This window comes from Ursus arctos, unplaced genomic scaffold, assembly GCF_023065955.2.
Source record: "Ursus arctos isolate Adak ecotype North America unplaced genomic scaffold, UrsArc2.0 scaffold_3, whole genome shotgun sequence".
NCBI lineage: Eukaryota > Metazoa > Chordata > Mammalia > Carnivora > Ursidae > Ursus > Ursus arctos.
In genome coordinates, this window is record NW_026622985.1 from 60392275 (window position 1) to 60412005 (window position 19731).

The 19731-nt window shown below is 40.9% G+C and overlaps 1 long non-coding RNA gene across 1 annotated transcript in view; it reads left to right on the forward strand.

Moving 5' to 3' along the window:
* Positions 1-5663: 5663 nt before the first annotated feature.
* LOC123001531 (uncharacterized) overlaps positions 5664-19731 on the forward strand; it is a 159256-nt gene continuing 145188 nt past the window's right edge. The window contains exons 1-3 of the long non-coding RNA XR_006410514.3: positions 5664-5812; positions 9175-9298; positions 11141-11310. This is a non-coding gene — a long non-coding RNA (uncharacterized LOC123001531). The remainder of the gene's footprint in view (positions 5813-9174; positions 9299-11140; positions 11311-19731) is intronic.

Below are 19731 nucleotides of genomic sequence, written 5' to 3' on the forward strand. Positions count from 1 at the left end.
ACGGCAGTTGAGCAGGGGAGGGAAGCACGAGAGTGGTTATTAGGGTATAAAGTGGTGAGTACTGGGACAGAGGGATGCATTATGGAAGCACAGATATGAGAAAGCAACCCAGCCCTGGGGGTGTGGGAGCACGTCCGGGATCGCCAGCGATAGGATGCTACCTGAGATCGGCAGGCAGATCTTAACGGAAAAGCAGGAGCTACCCTGGGGAAGAGGAAATATAAGGATATTCCATGTTATGAAGACAGCATAAATAAGGATTACAGAGGTGAAAATTGACATTGTTTGTACAGGAAAGTGAAAATGAGTCAGTGTTAATGAATCTCCTAACAAAGACTCCAGCACTCCAGAAATGTTAGTCACCCCCCTCCCCTGCGGCTCCTAAATGTGGTCTTACTAAAAATCCAAGGGATTCTCAGTTCTTGGGGCCAAGACACAAAGATATCTGTCATACATGTCCGGTGTAGCCACTGCAGGATGTGTGTGTGTTTACACACTTCTACGCGTGTGTGAGTGTGTGTGTGGTGTATGTGTAGGTGAGCTTGTGCTTTGTTGTCCAAGGCTGGTTTTACATAGGTTTCGTTAGGGAGCCAGTTTCTTCCTCTTAGCAGTTCAGTTTGACCTCCGCCATTAGTATATTAGATTAGAGTATAATCTAATATGCATGTATATATAATACACACAAAATACACACTAATGTGGTCTATTAGGTTACACTCTGCTGTGCTTCTCTGTGAACTCTCTGTAGAATTCTCTATGAAAACAGCTGTCATGTTCTATGAAAGTCCTTGTGCTCAGACTGGTGCCACAAAGGGGACTTTTTCTCAGCACTGAGTTAGGTTTGCCTATTCCTGAATTCCCTGAAAAGGTATTCCTGCCAATGACTCCAATGGAATTGAGATATAACCCTCTCATTTGAGACATTTGGGGAATTCCAGCTCAATATTAAAACTCTGCTGCTGAGGCTAACATGGATTTTTCTAATTAGATCCTTCACAAAAGGGAATGGATTCATCACCTATAAGTTCTCAGTCTTCTCTCTCAGAGTCAGAGACGAGGTGACATGGACATCATATAAGTTGCTCTATTGGTTTTTATGGCTTTGCTTATATTTTCTTTGGAGAGCATAGTGTGACTTCATCTTTGCTGGGCTTAGCTTATTTTAATATAGTGGTAAACATTTCCTGTCATTTAGTGTATCTATAAAACGATGGTAAAAATCCTGGAGATAAACGTGGCCTCCATCATAGTTATTCTCTTGGGCAAGTGGATTCTGGTGTCAATGCTGCCTTCAGGTCCCGAAGCACAGTTATTGGATATTCTCAATTAATTTCATCCTTTTAAGGAAGAGTTTCATTGTGGAAATATCACAATCATGTCTTATGAATAAAGTGTGAAATATAATTTTAATTTATGCATGTGGTTTCACTATGAAGTAATGAGAAACATTTGTTTGGATACTTTGCAAAAATGGTTCTGAAAGTAGTTTTTAAAAGTTTCAGAAGAAAGTTTTTAGCACATTTGAAATACTTTTAGTTTATTCACTTGCTCATTTATTCATCTAATATCTATCAAGGCCGATTATTATTGTTCTGATACCCTACTAGGTACTGGGAATGAAAATGATGAGCGAGACAGTCTGTCCTTTGATGAGGGATCTACCCATTTTGGGTGGTGGGGTGGGGGAGGCATGAAAGAAAAACATGAAACATAGTATGATAAATGCTATAGTGTTGATATATTCTTATGTCTTCTATATATTATGTATTATTCAATCGTAACCAGTTCCTGGGTTGTTAGGGAAGGCTGCATAGAGAAAATGAGGATCTCCTCCCAAGCTGAATTCCCTGAAGAACAGGACTGTGTTGGGAGGATTTAAGTTCTGCCTTTCTTTGAAAAGACAATACCATTTCTTTGTAGATGTATTTATAGTGATGTATTTGTACTGGATATTTGAATTTCAAGTGGCATACCTATGGAAAGAAAGATTTCTGGACAAATTATAAAAGAAAGTCACCTGCTCCATTTCTTTCAGAAGTAGTAAACACTATGGTTATTTTTCTAAGACAAGAATAACATGAAAATCCTTTTCATATTGTTCAAATAAGAGTTGCAATTGTTATTATTTCTACCTGTACCCATTTGTGCTTTACATCAGCTATCAAACACAAAGTCATCACAGTGACTAACAGAGGTCTTCGAAGTCTTTTTTTCTTATAGCAAAGAATTCACGAGTTGAGATGAAAGAAAAGTAATAGAAATTATTGAAAAACATATTTTACCACACATTTTTAGGGAAATGCAATTTTATTACTTTAGGGTAAGATGGAGAAGACATACCCATTTGCCAAGTGAAAAAACCTTAAACATCTAAATTCTTTATTTACTTCTATTGATCTTGTTCTCATCATTTCATTCCTTTCTACGCAACTTTCTGTGTGGAGATAAAGACCTCAACCTAAGATAAATGTAACAAAATTCATAATTTATTCATTGATCAGAGAGTTTTGGACATGAAATATCCCCTTCTAGCCAACACTGGGGTTGGTTGCAGCTAGTACAGATCTGAGAGACATTAAAAAGACACATAAGGCCTAGATCCTTCCTTGAAGAAAGAGAAGTATAATGAGAGTCTCAAAAAAGAAATGATACTGTCAGATTCATGTGAAAAGCTTGTGGCATACCTATGCTCTCTCATGCAAAGACTCGTAGAATATCGGAAGCTTGAGAAACCTTTCAAAATTGACTCACGTTAGTATGGCATATTCATTCATTAGCTGCTAAGTGCAGACCTCACATTTGCCAGGCACTGAATTCTTGCCCTCATGATGCAAATGTACTAGTAGATTAAAGGAATAATTGTACGAGGCATGGTTTATGCTTCTTGTTGATGAAGCAACATACACTAAAATTCAGTTTTAGAGCAGGGTGATTTCTAGGGCATGTGGCACAGAAAACAGTAAGTATAATGATGTTGAAGTTCTAAAATGAGACCCAGTTCATCAAGATGATTGGTTTGAATCTGGAAATCTCCTAGGATGGGAGAGCTAAGTTTACATGTTAGAAAACGGTGTGACCACAGCTCTGGAGTCGCCTCCTGACATGTTATCGAATTTCAGGGCCTGGACTCTGGCCTGAGAAGTGAGGGTTTATAATTACGTGTTTTCACATATGTTTTCCTGACTGCTGTATATTTTGGCTATTGTTTATATACACACTGCATAGGAAAAAAATATGCTTGACAAGAAAATTAACTAAAAGATTTTGATGTAAAAAATGACAGGCAGACTTGGGGCCTGAAATCTAGTGAGAGATGTGGGTAGTGAAGGGTTAACGTGAAGGGGGGTGGAAATCTCCTCAGATGTGTTTTTAGGTGTGTGGAATAGTCCTTCCACAAAGCCACCACACATGCAAACTTAACATTCTTTTTAAGTGTCGAACAATAGACACTCTAAGAAGATTACATCACGTTGCGTGTTTTGGGTCAGGAGAAGGCATATTTGTGAATAGGTTGGCCTGCAACGGCCTTCTGCCGCTTTAGTCCTGTGACTGACATGGACAAATAATTCCTCCAAAGGCTACATAAGTAGGTACCTCAGCTGTTGTGTGTGGTGCACATGGCTGAGAGCCTGAATGAGATATTTGCGAGGCTGGGGATTGGTCAGGCTGATGTTTAAGGTGTTCCTTCTTTGTTCCTGTTAAACCTTTTTCTTGCAGAATCTGTCCGATATTGAGAAAGATTATACTGAATCCCATTCAGTAAGCAACGAGGTGGTAACATAACACTCTTGTGACAAGCTTTGGACTTAGCTTGCCCATTCCTCACTGAATGATGTTTGGTAAATACCAAGAGACCAAAAGAAGTCCAGAATATTCCCCAAATCAGCCTGTAACTCAACTCTGCTTGTAGCAAGTCTAGATGAAAGACCCTGAGTTGTTAACTTTTTTTTCTCCTGCCGAACACTCCTCAGAAGTTGAAGGTAGAAAAGTGGAAACAGGAGTGGGGGCCATAAAGCCCAGGAGAGCTGGAAGGTTTAATAGTAGGTACTAGGGCCATGCCAGGGCAATGATTGAAAGAGTTTTGTAACAATTCCCTGCTATTATTTTATTTTCCTTTAAATGGCAGATCCAAAATTTGAATTCCTTCATAGCTACCTCAGTCACCTCTTCTGCCTTGTCTAGAATCTGCTCTCATGGTCAAGATTAATCTCCAGGGGAAAAGGGTGATTATGAAGTGGCTTTCTCTTAGAGTTGTCTTTATTTCTGCATGTTTGGCCTCTGACATAATTACCTTTTCTAATTTAATAAACATATGGAATTACTTTTTCTAAACATGACTAAAGGGTCAGAGTTTATGTTTCCTTTAATAAGATTACAAAACTTCTTAAAGTTGAGAGTTTTTTTCACGTGATAAAAAATTCCTGGGAGATTCTTGATTTATTATTTTTTTGAATGCAACGACTTGAGCACAATGTTTTAATTCTCATTAAATGCCTGTGTATAATTTTGACTATTCTTCATTTGATAGTTTATATCCTTCGGAGACATTACATAGTGTGCTGATCCCAGTTCCCCATTTTAAAGGTGGGGAACTTTATTTATAAATATTCTGGCAGTTGTTTTTAAATTTCATTTTATCCCAAACATCTAAATATAATTGTATATTTGAAAGTATCTCCTCAAATTCGTTTTATTAGAATAAGATAAGAATCCCAAATATGCATATAGAATTATATACTTGCAATAACAGCTGATTTGCAGGTGATTTTTTTTTTTGTGGTAGAATTCTTTGCTTCATAAAATAACTTTCCACAGAGTTGATTTAAGTAGCATTCCTACCTAGTTTGTTTAACAGAGCATTATATATGAAAAATTCCTAAACACTCTGATGTACATTGAATTTCTTAAGAACATTTCTATGGAGTCAAGTGAGGCATTTATATATTTGTCTTTCATTCAGTGGATATTTTAAAGGTACTTTCTATGTGCTAAATGCTGGACTAAATAGTAAGTGTGCTACAATGGCATACCCTCGAATTTAGTCTAGAGGGGGACATGGACACGTAGGCTGGGTTTACCATTGGATATGACAAGGACTGTGGTAAATTATGCATACAGTGTTGGGAAAGCATAAGAGAGGAGCATCTAACTCAGAGTAGAAGAGAAAGGAGGACTTCTTAAAGGGGGTGATATTTGAAATTAGTTTTGAAGGATGAGAGGGAGTTGAGTTAACCAGTTGAGTAAGGAGCAAGAACATTCTAGTTACAGAGAACAGCATGTAGGAAGCCTCCTTAAGGTATGATATTATCATGACACTGACCAGGACCTTTATGTGTGATAAAGAAGGTAAACATAGGAGAGTGATAGAAGATAAGAATATCTCTCGGTTTGTTTCCTACTCATTGATTACTACTCTGTCTCCTTAACAGCTTCCTGTTTTACCCCTAATTCTTAACTTCATACTTTCTGAGAGCTCAATTCTTAGTCCTCTCGTCTATCTACATTCACACCGTTAGTGATTTCATGGAGTCTCATGGCTTTCAATGTCATCTCTGTGCCAAGAACACTCAAATGTAAATATTCTAGCCTAACTGCTCTTCCAAACTAAAAACTTGTCTACAAATTATCTTTCTGACATTTCTATTTGGGTGCTTAATGAACCTTTCAGAATCAACATGTCCAAAACTCAGTTGTTCATCTTCCTCCCTCTAGGCTGTTCCACCCACAGCCTTCCTCGCCTCCACTGATGGCCGCTTCATTCTTCCAGTTGCTCAAGCCAGAATGCTACAAGATACTTTTTCCTGTAATTGAGGTAAGATTCACAGAATATAAAATTCATCGTTTTAACCACATTAATGTGTACAATTTGTACATAATGTGAAAGTATCACCACTATCTAATTCCAGCATATTTTCATCATCCCCAGAAGTAATCCTTTAACCATTACCAACCATTCCCAATTTTCTCCAGTTCCCCAGCTCCTGGCAACCACTAATCTACTGTCTGTAGCAATGGATTTGCCTCTTCTGGACATTTCATATAAATGGAATGATGTAATATGTGACCTTTTGTGTCTGGCTTCTTTCACCCAGTGTGATGTTTTCAAGGTTCATCCATATTGGAGATTAAGAGTATTTTTGATTCCTCTGTTTCTTTCACGCCTCACATCCATTCCATCAGGAAATTCTATTGGCTCCATATTTAAAATATTCCTGGAATCTGACCACTTTTCCATTCTCCCACTGGGACCTGATGTGAGACACTGTCACATCTCTTCCACATTATTACTAGAGTCCCTATCTCTCTCCCTGCCCTAACCTCACCTCCCTCCAGTGGATTGCCCACATAGCAGTCAGAAGGATACTTTTATTTTTATTTTTTTTAAAGATTTTATTCATTTATGTGACAGAGAGACAGCCAGCGAGAGGGAACACAGCAGGGGAGTGGGAGAGGAAGAAGCAGGCTTCCAGCAGAGAAGCCTGATGTGGGGGTTCATCCCGGAACACCGGGATCACGCCCTGAGCCTAAGGCAGATGCTTAACGACTGCGCTACCCAGGCGCCCCAGAAGGATACTTTTAAAACCCAAGTCAGCCAGTGGCATCTTCTTGATCAGTTATGGTCTTAGCAGTAGTAAAAATTTAAAAAAAAAGAGATTCAGGGATAATATACATCTGGTATTAAACTCTTATTTCAAACTACATTATTCTGTGCAAGTATTCAAGAGAGAAGCAAGGATTTAATTGAATCAGTAATTATTTTTTCCTATAAAACATTAATGAAATTAAATTAAAATGCAAATAACATTTATCGAGGTCACAAACTAAGCAGGTGATGACAAAAAACTAATCTCTATAATTCAAGTTAAAAGAAGAGTCTATTACAGAATAGCTTTAATTTATTTGGAGACCCTTTGTTACTGAGAAAAATTTTTCTGATACATGAATAATTATAAAATAAGTCAATGAAATAAAGTTTTCAGACACAGTTTTTCACGTTCAAAATCTTTCAGTTAATAGTGTCAGTTCTCTAGGTAGCATATCAGCAAGAAGTTATAAATTAGGCATTACAGATGAATCATTGTGTAAGATTTCTCAAGCTTTGGAACCTGTGATATATATCCTTTTTATTATTCTCTGCTTTTCTAGATCTTCTGCCTATTTTCTAGAATAAATACACCACCAATAAGGGGGAGGGTGCACTATATTAAATATTTTTTTTTTTGTTGGTAAAATTTGCTTAGAGAACGGTAAGCCATATTAAACATGAACTAATTTGCTAGGGTTCAAGCTAGAGATTAATTATCAACATGTTTATAAGGTAACACAAAACTTTAATTTCCAGCATTATGGCAAACATATGACATCTAGAAATGTTAGAATAAATGAAATGTCTTTAACAAGAACAACAACAAAACAAACAAGCAAACAAAAAACTCCCAAACACACAAAAAAAACAATTCAGAGCATGTCACTCTTTTGCTCAAAACCCAGCAGTGGCTCCCATTCTATTCAGAGTAAAAGCCGAAGTCTCTACCATGGCTATGAGGCTCTTGGGATCATTATAACTTTCCAAAGAGTTTATTTAAGTAGCATTCCCCATCCAGACTGGCCTACGCTCGTTCTTTCTCACTGGGCCGTTCAGGCCTTCTTGCTGCACCTCAAATATGGTCTTCTCTCAGCTTAGGGACAAGGCACTCACTCTTCCCTTTGCCTAGAGTGTGAACTCACTCATTTCCTTCAGACCCTTGCTCATGGGTCACCTACTCCATGAGGCTTCCACTGGTCCCTACCCCTCATCTGAAATTGCAACAGGACGTCCTACTCCAGTACCCAATTTCTCTAACCTTGCTCTTGTCAATATTTCTAGAACACAATCATACTCTAACTTGTCCTAGTCTCTCTTTCTTTTTTTCTTCATTTCTTGTGTGTGTATATATCTCACCAGAATGTGAACTCTATAAGGGTGGAAATATTTGTCTTTTTTTTTTTTTTTATTGTTGTACAATATTTTTGGGACTAACTACTACCTGTTGGTCTTTTTATGTGCCAGGAACTCAGCTCAAGGCTCTACTTATATTATTTATCTCATTTAATCCTCACCAGTAACTGTACGACAGATGATCATTTCTCCCACTTCCAGATGAGAAAACAAAACTTAGAAAGATCAAATAACCTGCCCTAGGTTTGAAGCACATAAAAACTCAGATTGCTGGGCTCTGAATCTGTACTCTTAATAGTTACCTTGAACTGCTAACGAAGTAAGCAGGATGGGGTCATGAAGGGTGTGGGGAGTTCTTGAACTCTATCCTGAAGTACAAAGAGAGAGCTAAAAATTTTTCATCATAGGTGTGATGGAAGAAACTTATGTTTTCCATGGAATATCATAGGATGAATAATGGTACCCCCAAAGACGACCATATCCAAATCCCCAGAACCTATGAATATGTTACCTTACATGGTAAAAGGGATTTTGCAGATGTGATTAACTTAAGGATTCTAATATAGGAAGATTATCCTTGGTTATCCAGATGGCCCAATAGAAGTGCAAGAGTGCTTTTAAGAGGGAGGCCAGAGGATCACAGAGATGGAGAAATGGAAAGATGGAAACTGAGGTGGAGTGATGTACTTTGAGATAGAGGATGTGGTCATGTGCCAAGGAGCGTAAGCAGCCCCTAAACGTGGAGAAGGCAAGAAAACCGATTCTCCCCTATAACTTCTAGAAGGAATTGCGGCCCTGCTGACAATTTGATTTTTACCCAGTGGAATTGATTTTGGACCTCTGACCTCCAAAACTGTAAAGTGATACATTGAGTTGGTTTAAGCCATTAAGTTTTTGGTAATTGGTTATGGTGGCAATAAGAAACTAATACACAGAGTTTCCCCTTATTTTTTGAATTTAATAGAGAATTGATAAAGATCAGGTTTATCCTAAATGAAAGCATAGCTCATCTCCTCCATAGATAGAGCCTGGCTCAATGGAGTGGTGTGTAGAGCTCACAACAGTGTTCATAAACATTAGGAGAGGCTGCGCAGGGTTTGGTGGGAGTGGCGGTGAAAAGAGGTTCAGCTCTCCATCTACTCCTGGTATGGTCCTCCATGAAGCAAGAGAGGGGTTTGTCTGTACTGCAGTGGACTGCATGTTAAATAACCATAGCTCTCTTTTCTTCTCCCCAGGTGAAGGCTGGATAGCACGGTCCCAGAACAATGCACATACAGAACCAAGCACATGAGAGGTGAAAGGAATTCTTTTTCTTAAGTGCTTGGAGTTCTTCTGAAGCAAATGCCACTAAATAGAGAGGTAATTTTTCTTTTCTTTTGCAGCTCAAAGAATGTTGTCAAACTAAGACTGACTTAGACTCTTTAGGCAGAGCCCATCATCCTGGGATTCTGGGACACATCTCTGAACTTCTTTCCATTGAATTCGAGTTTGGATGCAAAGGTAGCTCAAGAAGACGCTTGAAGAGAGCACTTTGGAAAGCAGTGAATTCGAGCTGCCGCAAGTTCAGGCACATGCTGAGCTAGTTCAGAGAAGGGAACCCAGATGGAGTCAACGTTTCTCCTCTTTGCATCATTTACAGTTGTTAAGGAGTTAACTTAAGTTTGCCTGTTCCCTCCTGACCCAACCTTAATATGTGAGAAAATTTAGATTCACAAAAGCAAATTTAGAGAAAACAGAGTTGTGTTAATAAAATAACAGTCCCTTTAGACTTGGGTCATCTTGAAGATTCAATTTCAAGAGTGTTTAGAAATGTAAACACATTTCTAAAGTTTCCTAATGCCAGCTGATATAGTCCTTTTGGGAGAAACCAAATGTGCCCAAATAAAATAGGGGGAAATGCCACAGAGAAATTCTCATAAAAGATAAACTGTTGCAAAAAGATATATATATGTTTTTACTATCCGCTTTGGCCAGAGATTCAACAAGGCTGGCTCAAAATGAAGGAAGACAAAGATTAAACCGCAGTACTTTTGATTAAAAGAGACTCAAATTGCTTAAAGTGATCTTTCCATCTTAACCAGGCAGTCAGCTGTGGTCTGTGCTCTTGGATATGTCACTTGTGCTCCTCTCCGCAAGGGACTGGCGTAAACAACCGGCACCAACCCCAGCATGAGGGGCGTTCCCAGTGTAGCTCCAGAGCCTTTCTGCGTATCCCCTCTGTGGTGTCTTCAGGAGAAATGAGGGCTGACCATTCCTCTCTCTGAGATAGGGACAGCCAGCTATTCACCAACTCTTAGGTTGAGATGGTCCATGTTTATCCAATTTTAACTCAGCAAAAATTTATTGCACTCCTTTCATTTAGCAAATCTTTACTGTACTCTTCTTTGCATCGTGGCTGTAGAGATTAACCGTGGTCTCCTTCCCTTAAAGATTTCATAATCTTTAAGAGACACATCAGTAACCCAATAATCATTGTGCCTAAGTAACTCAGGTTGCTGGGAAGGCCAGAGAAAGGCATGTCATTCATCTTGGTAATAGAGAGCAGAGGGAGCTTTCTGAGAAAAAAGTATCCAGAGAAAGACACATGGAGCTGACTCTAATACTCTGAATTGTAAATGAATTACATAGACTAAGCCCCAAACCTTAGTTCCCAGTAGGAAATACTTGTCTATCTTAGTGATGGATTGTAAGTCCAACAGAATAATGTGTTTGCATGTTATCTTACTACTGGTTTCCCATCCCCAATCCTGCTTCTTCCCCCTTTTAGCCCCGGGAGTTAGAAATTAAACTAAAGCAAGGTAGGCATGTCTGGAGTCAGGGTGCCATTTTAGAGCTTATGACTACTCTGGTTGGGAGTCTACTCGCTCAGAAGAAATAATTGGTGAGGAGATTATAGAGACAATACCATCTATTTCTGTATAATAATTAGCTTTTAGAAAGTGTGTTAATGGGCATGATATTATTTGTCTAATACTTAACTCATCCTCTTGGTGACTAGAGCTAACCTTTGGCAGGCAAAATTTTAGAGCCATAACTCAGTATTATAGGTTGAATTGTGTGTCCCCAAAATTCATATGTTGAGATTCTTACCCCAGAATGTGACTCTATTTGGAAATAGGGTCATTGCAGATGTATTTATTTAGGATAAGGGCACCCTGGAGGAGGGTGGGTTCCGAATCTGACTGCTGTTCTTATAAAAAGGTGAATTCGGACACAAACATGCCTGGAGGGAAGCCGACATGAAGAGGCACAGGGAGAAGACAGCTATCTACAAGCGAAGGAGAGAGGTCGGGAACACGTCCTTCCCCCACAGCCAGCAGAAGGAATCGACCCTGCCACATGCTGATGTTGGACTTCTAGCCTCCAGAACTGTGAGAAAGCACATTTCTATTGTTTAAGTCCCCCAGTTGTGTAGCTATGTTGTGGCAGCCCTAGTTAACCAGTACACCCACCAAAATCCGGCATCGTGGCTTCGAGTAGAGGGAACGGTCTACCGAGGTGCTGCCTCATTCTGTCAGAGCGACTCACTTTCCTCTGCACTGACAGGAGTTTTTTTCCAAGAGGTGCCCAATGTAAGTTATGAATTCAGCATGGCGCAGCATGGGGACTTTTTGTCTTTTAAAACTGGTATTGGAAGAGAGGAAAACCTCACAGATTAGCTTTCTTTTATTTTGTGGAATGTTGGACAGGAAAGAGAAAGAAAAAGCCCTCAGGGCACTTTAATAATACTTACTTTTAACCAGAAGTGAAAAGAATTCACAAGTTATTGATGGGATATTTTTAAGGAGAGAAGGTATTTTTGTGGATTTCTTTTTCAAATGACTGAAAAACAAACAAACAAAAAACCCTGAAAAACAAACAAACCCCCAAACCGACAACAAAAACCCCAAAAACTGCAAAACAAAGACCCTTCACTTTATTTTCTTGAATATTTAATATTCTCTCTGATCTTCATTTCAACTCCCTGACTTAATTTTTAGTTTTTCTCTGAATTTCAACGCTGAATAATGGATATTCTTTATTCTGTGCGTAATTGTTACTAGTGGCCCTTGAGGCACATCATTTGCTTTCCCTGATTTGCAAAAGGCATGTGTTTATCTAAGGGGCAGATTATAATATGATTCCACTTTTTATTTTATAATATGATCAGCTATTAGTATTAATAAAGTCTATGCATACAATAATTTGAATTTTGAATATTACCCATAGGAAGCAAGTATCTAGAAAGAGTATGGACTTGAAATAAGAAAACCTGAGTTTAAATGCAAACCCTGATGCTTCCAGCCTTGCAACTGTGAGCTGATCACATAACCTCACTGAACATGTTTGAGGCTACAAGATAGCCATCTCCTCCAGGTGCTTATACTGAGAATTAAAATTAGATAATGAACATCAGATTATCTGGCATGATGCCCACACATAGGTACGTCCTAAAAAATAGCTATTGGAAGTTTGTTAAATTACTCCGTTAGAGTAATAAATGGATGTTATTTTCATTTCAGGCATTCTGTTTTTTAAAGAGCATGGTTTTTTTTTCTCCTCAAATTTGAAAGCCTCTTACAATAAGTAAAAAAAGACCTAATCTGTAATCAATTTTTCAAGGCATCTAGTTTTAGGATGTCATTTAATATTTATTGAGGGTTTACGGTGTACCAGAAAGTATTTAGTACCTATTATCTCATTTCGTCCTTATAAAAACCCGAGGAGAGAGACACTGTCATTACTCCCATGAGGAAACTGAACCTCAGAGAATAACTCTAAGTGCAGACCCCCCTGGGAAGGGAAGGAACTAACTGGGAAGGAGGTTCAAACCAAGGTGGCACAGGGCCGAGACCAGGCTTTTAACCTCAGCACCAGTCTGCCTCTCTGCGTGGAAAAATTATCACAAGCACTACTCTCTCACTATCCAGAGGACAGGTTATGGATAAAATGTTTTTCATTGAAAGAGATAACTAGTGAAAGGTATTAGATTTATTATTACCACAGCATAAAGAATGAAGACTTCTCAGCGATCACTGCTGTCTTTAATCTCTTCTTGAAAGAAAAATCTTGGGAAAGGATAAATGAAAGTGAATGATGCCCAGCCTTGGGAGAGAAATGGTTTCCCACATCTGAGATGACTCACATCTTAACCTTTTTGCTCCAATTTCTCTCTTCGTACGTATCCTATGATTTACTCTCTGGATGATGGCTCTGTAGCAAATTCCCGGCCAATGCGAGCAGACATTATGCATTTCAGAAGACACATGCACTCTGCTTTTAAGTGGTCACTTTCCCCTGGCTTCCCATATTTCTTCTCCCCCATGAATACATTGTCTACCGTGAAGTAGGTTAGGAAGCAGAACCACTTCACACAATAAAAATGGCAGGTTGATTTTGTAGAATTTTCTCCGTCTATTACAACCAATTGATCCCAGGCAACAGAGACTCTGGTAACTTCCTCCTGGGGACTACGGTGGTGACGCTGGTTTTGTAATGCAGTGTGCTGTGTTGTGCACATAGGGTTGATCACTGCCCGACAATTAGGGACTTATTCCCTTGATTTTGTCTCATCAATCTGGTTCATTTTGCCTCAGACACGTTTTTCTCCCTAAGATTATCTCCACAGACCCCAGTGCTGAGAAGAATGAATTCCAATAAAACCCAATAAATCTGACAGAAAAATGTGGAGTTAGAGATCCGCACAGACCATGAGGACTGTCGCATTAAAGGCTCCCGGGGATTTTTTTTATGACTTTTTTTCCCTCCCTCTAATGCTTGGTCTCTTGCTTCCATAAATTCTGCGGGCTGGCTTTTCATTAACTCAGAAAGCTGAAATAATTCTTTGTAAAGAATTCTTTAGTCACACATGATTCAAAAGTTCACCAAGATCAAAGCCAGTCGGCTTTGTGGCGGACCCAACACCGTATATTTCATGTAAATGGTGTGGCTTGCTGCATTCTCAGCTGGAGTTGTTCCAATTTCACATCCCTTCTGCAGATAATGGGACCCTCTTATGCCGTCCCCAGCACAAGGGGCTGCTCTGTGTCCGATCCTCTCTCCCTCAGGAGCCCATACAGATGCTGTCTGTAGGCCAGTGAAGTCATTCTGACATTCCCCTCAATATTATCTGAAATTTCATGAAGCATGGGAGTCGTTCTTGGCCCTAGGGGGTCTGGGGCAGTGGGATGGGGGAGGCAGGGAATGGAGCAGAGAAATGCTTCATTGTTCAAGCCTCCCGTGTCTCTCTGATTTTCCCTTTAGGGGGGTGGGATGTATTAAAGAGACCCAAAGGTGAGATTAAAGTAAACCAAGAACAACAAGAACAGACAGTCTTCCTTCTTGGGGATATTGCTCTCTTGTTCTCAGACTGCCTTATTGTCCTTACAGTTTTCATTTAAAATATATGGGCACCGGAGGAAATGATGTGTGAGAGATATGGGAGAAAGAGCTTGACAGTCGGCCTGTAACAAAAATAGTGCTGGAATAATAGAGGGCTTTTCAAGGGGCTGACCACTTCCATGTGTACCCCCATTGTGGGCAGAAAGGCTCAGAGACATTTAGAGATTTGCCACACTCTCGGATGGAAGCAAAGATAGAGAGCCGCGAGGGCAGTAAATTCTTCATGATGCAGACCAGGGAAGAGGGCGTCCTGGCAGGTGAACTTCAGAGGCTCCTAGTGTCTCTTTACTGTGTACCTGTGGCTGCTGGATTGATTAACTGATAGCCATCTAAGTTGGTTTCCAGATGAGACCAGGGAATGCGTGAACATCTGGTCTTGTGCATGGTCAGTAGTGGCTGTGGTGTCTGAGAGAGCACTTCTGGGGGCTTGGAGGAAGCCCAGAGATGAAGGGCGAGCATAGGAGATGACGGAGAGGCAAGGGATGTACCTGAGACAGGGAGAGGGAGAGCTCAAGGAAGAGAGATGGGAAGTCAGCCAGTTGTAGGAGGTAAAACAGACAGCCCCATCCAGCCCACCAAGGTGTGCTGGAAGTCCTGTGTCCATTTGATTGGGTAAATTCTTGGGGACTTTAGCAGTTTGCCTAACATGGCCTTTCCATGATATCATAAGATTCAAGCCCCCCAAAAAAGTCAGGTTCTGGTCCATCTCTCCCTTGGTTTGCATTGACGCCCTCTGCCTTAGTTGTCACATCTCCATTATAGGATCATGGTAACTATACCTTAGCCTATTTCGTCAGCATGTTAACGAACATAATAATGTAGGGGAGTAATTCAAACTTGTAGACAAATGCTCTGTTCACCAACATGATGGAAATATTGACAGTGAAGTTAGAAGAACAAAACCTGGTGTTCTATTACTTCAACAACAGCCCATACATCACAGAAGTTGAAAGTCAGCCTCCCCTCCTTTCTCCACAAGAAGCAAAGTATATTTTCAAAAATGGAAGCATCTGGTTAAATATTAAATAGGAGAGTCATTCTTTTGAGGTCTTGCATTGCCAGCACTTAGGTAGCAGTTAAGTAAGATGGCCGTTGGCTTCGACAGCCATGCATTTATGATGCTATATAAATAATAACTGACAGCAATTCCACGGTACTCTTTCCACCAGGCTCGCCTCTTTGCACTTTCTTTAGTGGTTTATGCGCGCACATGCGCGCACACACGCACACATGCACACACACGTGCACTTTGCCCGACTCTCATAATAGCTATTGTCTTCTCCCCTCCCGCTTCTTTCAACAGATGTGTCCATTTTTAGTTAATGTAAAGGAAATGGCAGCTCTTAAAGGTAGCCTTTTGCAGTGGGAAAGAGGTGCATTAACTGTGAAAACCTTTTAGTTGCACAATTTTTATATTCAGACTCCCCTCCCCAGACATTGCTTCCCCGGGTCTGCATTTCCCTTTAAGCTTACTGGCTGACAGAAGGGGCTGCTTCGGGGCTGCAGAGGAGCAATGCACAGCAGCGGCTGAGAGACTTGAGCTCGAGGTTCCTGGGCCAGGGAATAGCAGCATTTAAAGCCTCTGACAAAGTACTAATTGTGTGTTCAAAAAACGTTTTATGGAAAAGTTTGTTGTGCCAACCTGTGCTCAAAATGCTAATGGTATTTGTCTGGGCCGCTGGCCAAATAAAAACAGATTCACACATTTGAAATAGAAGGACACTTGAAATAATAACTTACATTTTTAGAGTATCTCAAAATGTGATTAGCATATGTGCTCATGAGACCATGAGATCCACAAGGCCACTGTAGGGAGAAGCTTCAACCATAAACTGACCTCAAGAGGAGAAAACTTGCATGTTGGCCATGTGGGAAAATCTCCCATTAGAATTTTCACTGGAGTCACTGTGAGAGAATACAGAGGGGCAATCTCAGGTGTTTGGACCGTGGGAAAAACTCCAGGCAACTGAGAATGCCAGCTCATCATGCCAACATCAGGAGGAGCAGAGAAGGCCCAAGGATGCAATTCATGTGGGGAAGATTCTGGAAAGTGATCACGCTGAATTCACCTGGTATCTAAGGACTCACACTTTAGCCAGCTAATGCATCTTACAGGCCTTATTCAACAGAGTATGTCTTCAGAAAGACAAATGTCCCTCCCTTCCACCTTGCCCTGGTATCCAAGTATTAAGAATACACAAAATAATGTGAGGATTCTAAAACACTCTCTGGAAATTCTTAAATGCAGGAAAAGCAGCCATTGTAAAATGTCAATTCAATAAGAGCTCAAGGACTTAAGGAAAAGTCTGGTGACAGACAGTCTTTCCACGCTACCGTCCTCCCCATTTCTGATAAAAACCTTCTATGTCCTCCTAAAGGCTGCTCCTAGCAAAGGTGAGCAGAGGGCCTGTTTCTTTTGTGAATGTACTTAATTTTTACATTAGGAAACTTTGTGAGGTTTCCATACTCCTCCAAGTGGAACTGAGAATCACTGAACAGGTAGAATCTTCATAAACATTTGGAGCACTAACTATGTGCACTGATAAACTCTGGGGCGTATGAAAGTTTTCAAGACAGATAATGTCTGCACTTTTCTCTGTGGACTAATCCATGTGAACAATGGAGATGAATCCCATCAGAACAGCCTACCAACACCTGAATATTAATTCTTGCTCTTGAGCATTCTCTTGGAGTTCTACCAGGAGATAAAGCTTTCCCCCAACTAGTCAAAGCTTATTCTATCCTCATGTCTAACCAACCCACGGATCATGGTGGTTCCCAAATTTGGCTTTCATTGGAATCCCCGAGGAGGTTTAAAACATATTGACTCTCACCCTCCAGAGGTGTTGATGTAATTAGTCTGAGGTGTGACTTTCGAATAGGGAGTACCTCAGTCACTGGTGGATTTGATGTGTAGGGATGAGAATCTTGGAGGACATCCTAAAATTCTGCCTACCACAGTGCTAATTGTTAGAAAGGACAGGGAACCCCTTTATGGCCAGTAAGTTCCTAGAGGTCAGGGCCAGGGTCAACCAGTAGACGAATGTTTTGAAATGATTATTATTTTAGCAGTGACCATAAACATCTACGGATGATGGACCTTGTGGCTAACAGAGCAAGCTGGGGAGAATTGACTCATGTTTATCCCAGGCTTTACAGGTAACAAAGAATTTTCTAGAGGTGGCTTAGATATATGGATGCTGGGCTCCTCGTGAATGGGGGTAAGAGATCTCAAAGGTGCCTCAGGGATGGCTGCCATGTGGGGAGGGTTTGAGGACCAGAGGTTAAACAGGCAGTGCTCTGCCCTCCTCCTTGGCACTCAAACAGGAACAGCTGTGCTTTGATGTGTTTGGGGTATTGGACTAGCATGCACATGACTTCTGGAGAAACATTTCTTCCTGAAATGGTCTTCAGGGGGCCTTGCGGGGCAGGTGGGGCAGCTGTTAATTTCTCTGCCTCGCCAGTGAGGAAACAGGTTCCCTGAAGTTGCACAATGTCCCCAGAACCCGTTTAGCCAGAGATGCTTCAGTCTGCTCAGAATATGTTGGCACTTGCGGCCCTGAAATAGCTTGCAGAGCCCACTTACAAACCATGTGATAAAAATCATTTTTTTTTTTTTTTTGCTCTAGTGCAATCTAATTTTGACCCTCAAATACTATACTCCAGGTTGATTTTTTTTTTTTTTTAAATAAAGCACTCGGCTTCTTGGATTTTTCCCACATATCATACCATGCAACCATGAAGGAGATTCAAAATGATGTGCTAATAAGCATTGAACTCAATTGAGATAACTGATTGTGTGTGGGGGGGAGGGGGATGGAGAAAGTGGGGAGAGAGGCTTCACTCAAATAAGTCCAGGTCTCATGTAGTAATCTACTATGAAGAGGAAGAGACTTATTTGGATGCATATACTTTTTAGTGTATTTTTTTAGAAAAAAAAATTACCTAATTTTACCATATTTAGATTTTGATAGATTCAATAAAGACCTTTGAAATCACTGGAAAAATGACAAAGAGGAAATGGAAAATACTCTGAGTTCATGGCACGTTATCAACCAAAATATTAAAGTTGTGCGTTGCTAAGCTTTCAGACTTTTCTCTTGCTTTTGGAAAGGGATGGGTTTTCCTCCTGGCTGCAGGATTTTTACAGTATTATTGAGGCTGGCTAGTATTGCAGGAAGAACTCTGCTGTCTCTACGAATGGCATTAGCAGCGAGAAGTCAGCAAAGTAGTTGATTTGCGGGGTATTTCCTAGACAGAAAATCATGCTCATCTGTCTTTTCTCCCTTTGAAGTGTCCCTCGTGTGGTCTCAGAGTGGGGGGCTTTGAGAAGGAGGGGTCGCCGCGGGGAGGAAGGGAAGTCAGGCCGGGGTAATGTATCTGGGAAGAGCAGCCCCGGCTGCCGCTCTCAATCGCTCGTCCCCTTGCCGCAGACACACAGACACATGCACATTAGCGGTCAGCGAAGCTGCAATATTCACAGCACATTTGCTGGGGTTCGATTGATCGCTTCAAGCAAGAGATAGCGTCAGCAAGGATGTGGTGCGGAGAGGCCTGGCGCTTGGGGGTTTCCGCTCTCACACATCATCAAGCCCCATTTTGAAATGGTTTGAATTAATGACACTTATTCAGACAGACAAAGTAGATAAATGGAAATATTAGACAAGGCTTTTCACCTACTTTGCGCAACATTTCCCGTTACCTTGAGTGCTGGAAACTCTCCACGGTCTTGCTCAGCCTGAATAGGAGCTGCATGAGCTCACACCGCACGCCGCCCGAAGCAGGACGTGCCTGTGCCCATGTAGGCAGGGTTATGGTAAAGGGGGTCCACTCCGTCGGGGCCGACGGGGCCCAACACACAGAACATGCTGGGGACCTAAGTTCCTATTCTCCGGCATCAGGGCTACCCCTTACAGGGTGCCATTCGACTGGTAGATTTTTATAATTATTATGACAATTTCCTGGCAGTTGGTAGAAAAGTGTCTTGAGCAAGGGCACCTTTGACAAACTTGCACAAAGTGGCCTTTGAGGCCAGTGGCAGGGCTGCCAAGCATCACCAGGCAAACAAGGGCTTTGGAGTCAGAGCCCAGCTCAAATCCTTGCTCTGTCATTTCCTGCCTGTGTGACTTTGAACAAGCCGCTTAAACACTCTGAGCTTTGGTTTCATCGTCTGTAACCATGGATTTTTATGTGAGGCTCAAATGAGGTGAGCTGGGAAAATGCTTATCATGGTAAGAATCGTGTGAGCTCATGGTAGGTGCTCACAAATCATCAGGTCTTTGCCTTCCTGTTCTACTCTTTACTTCTTTACCAGGTAAAGTAAATCACACACCGTGTGACCCGATAGGGACACCAAAGCACCAAGGCCTAAACTTGACTTGGCAGGACACGTTCATTTGCAGGGCTTGAGT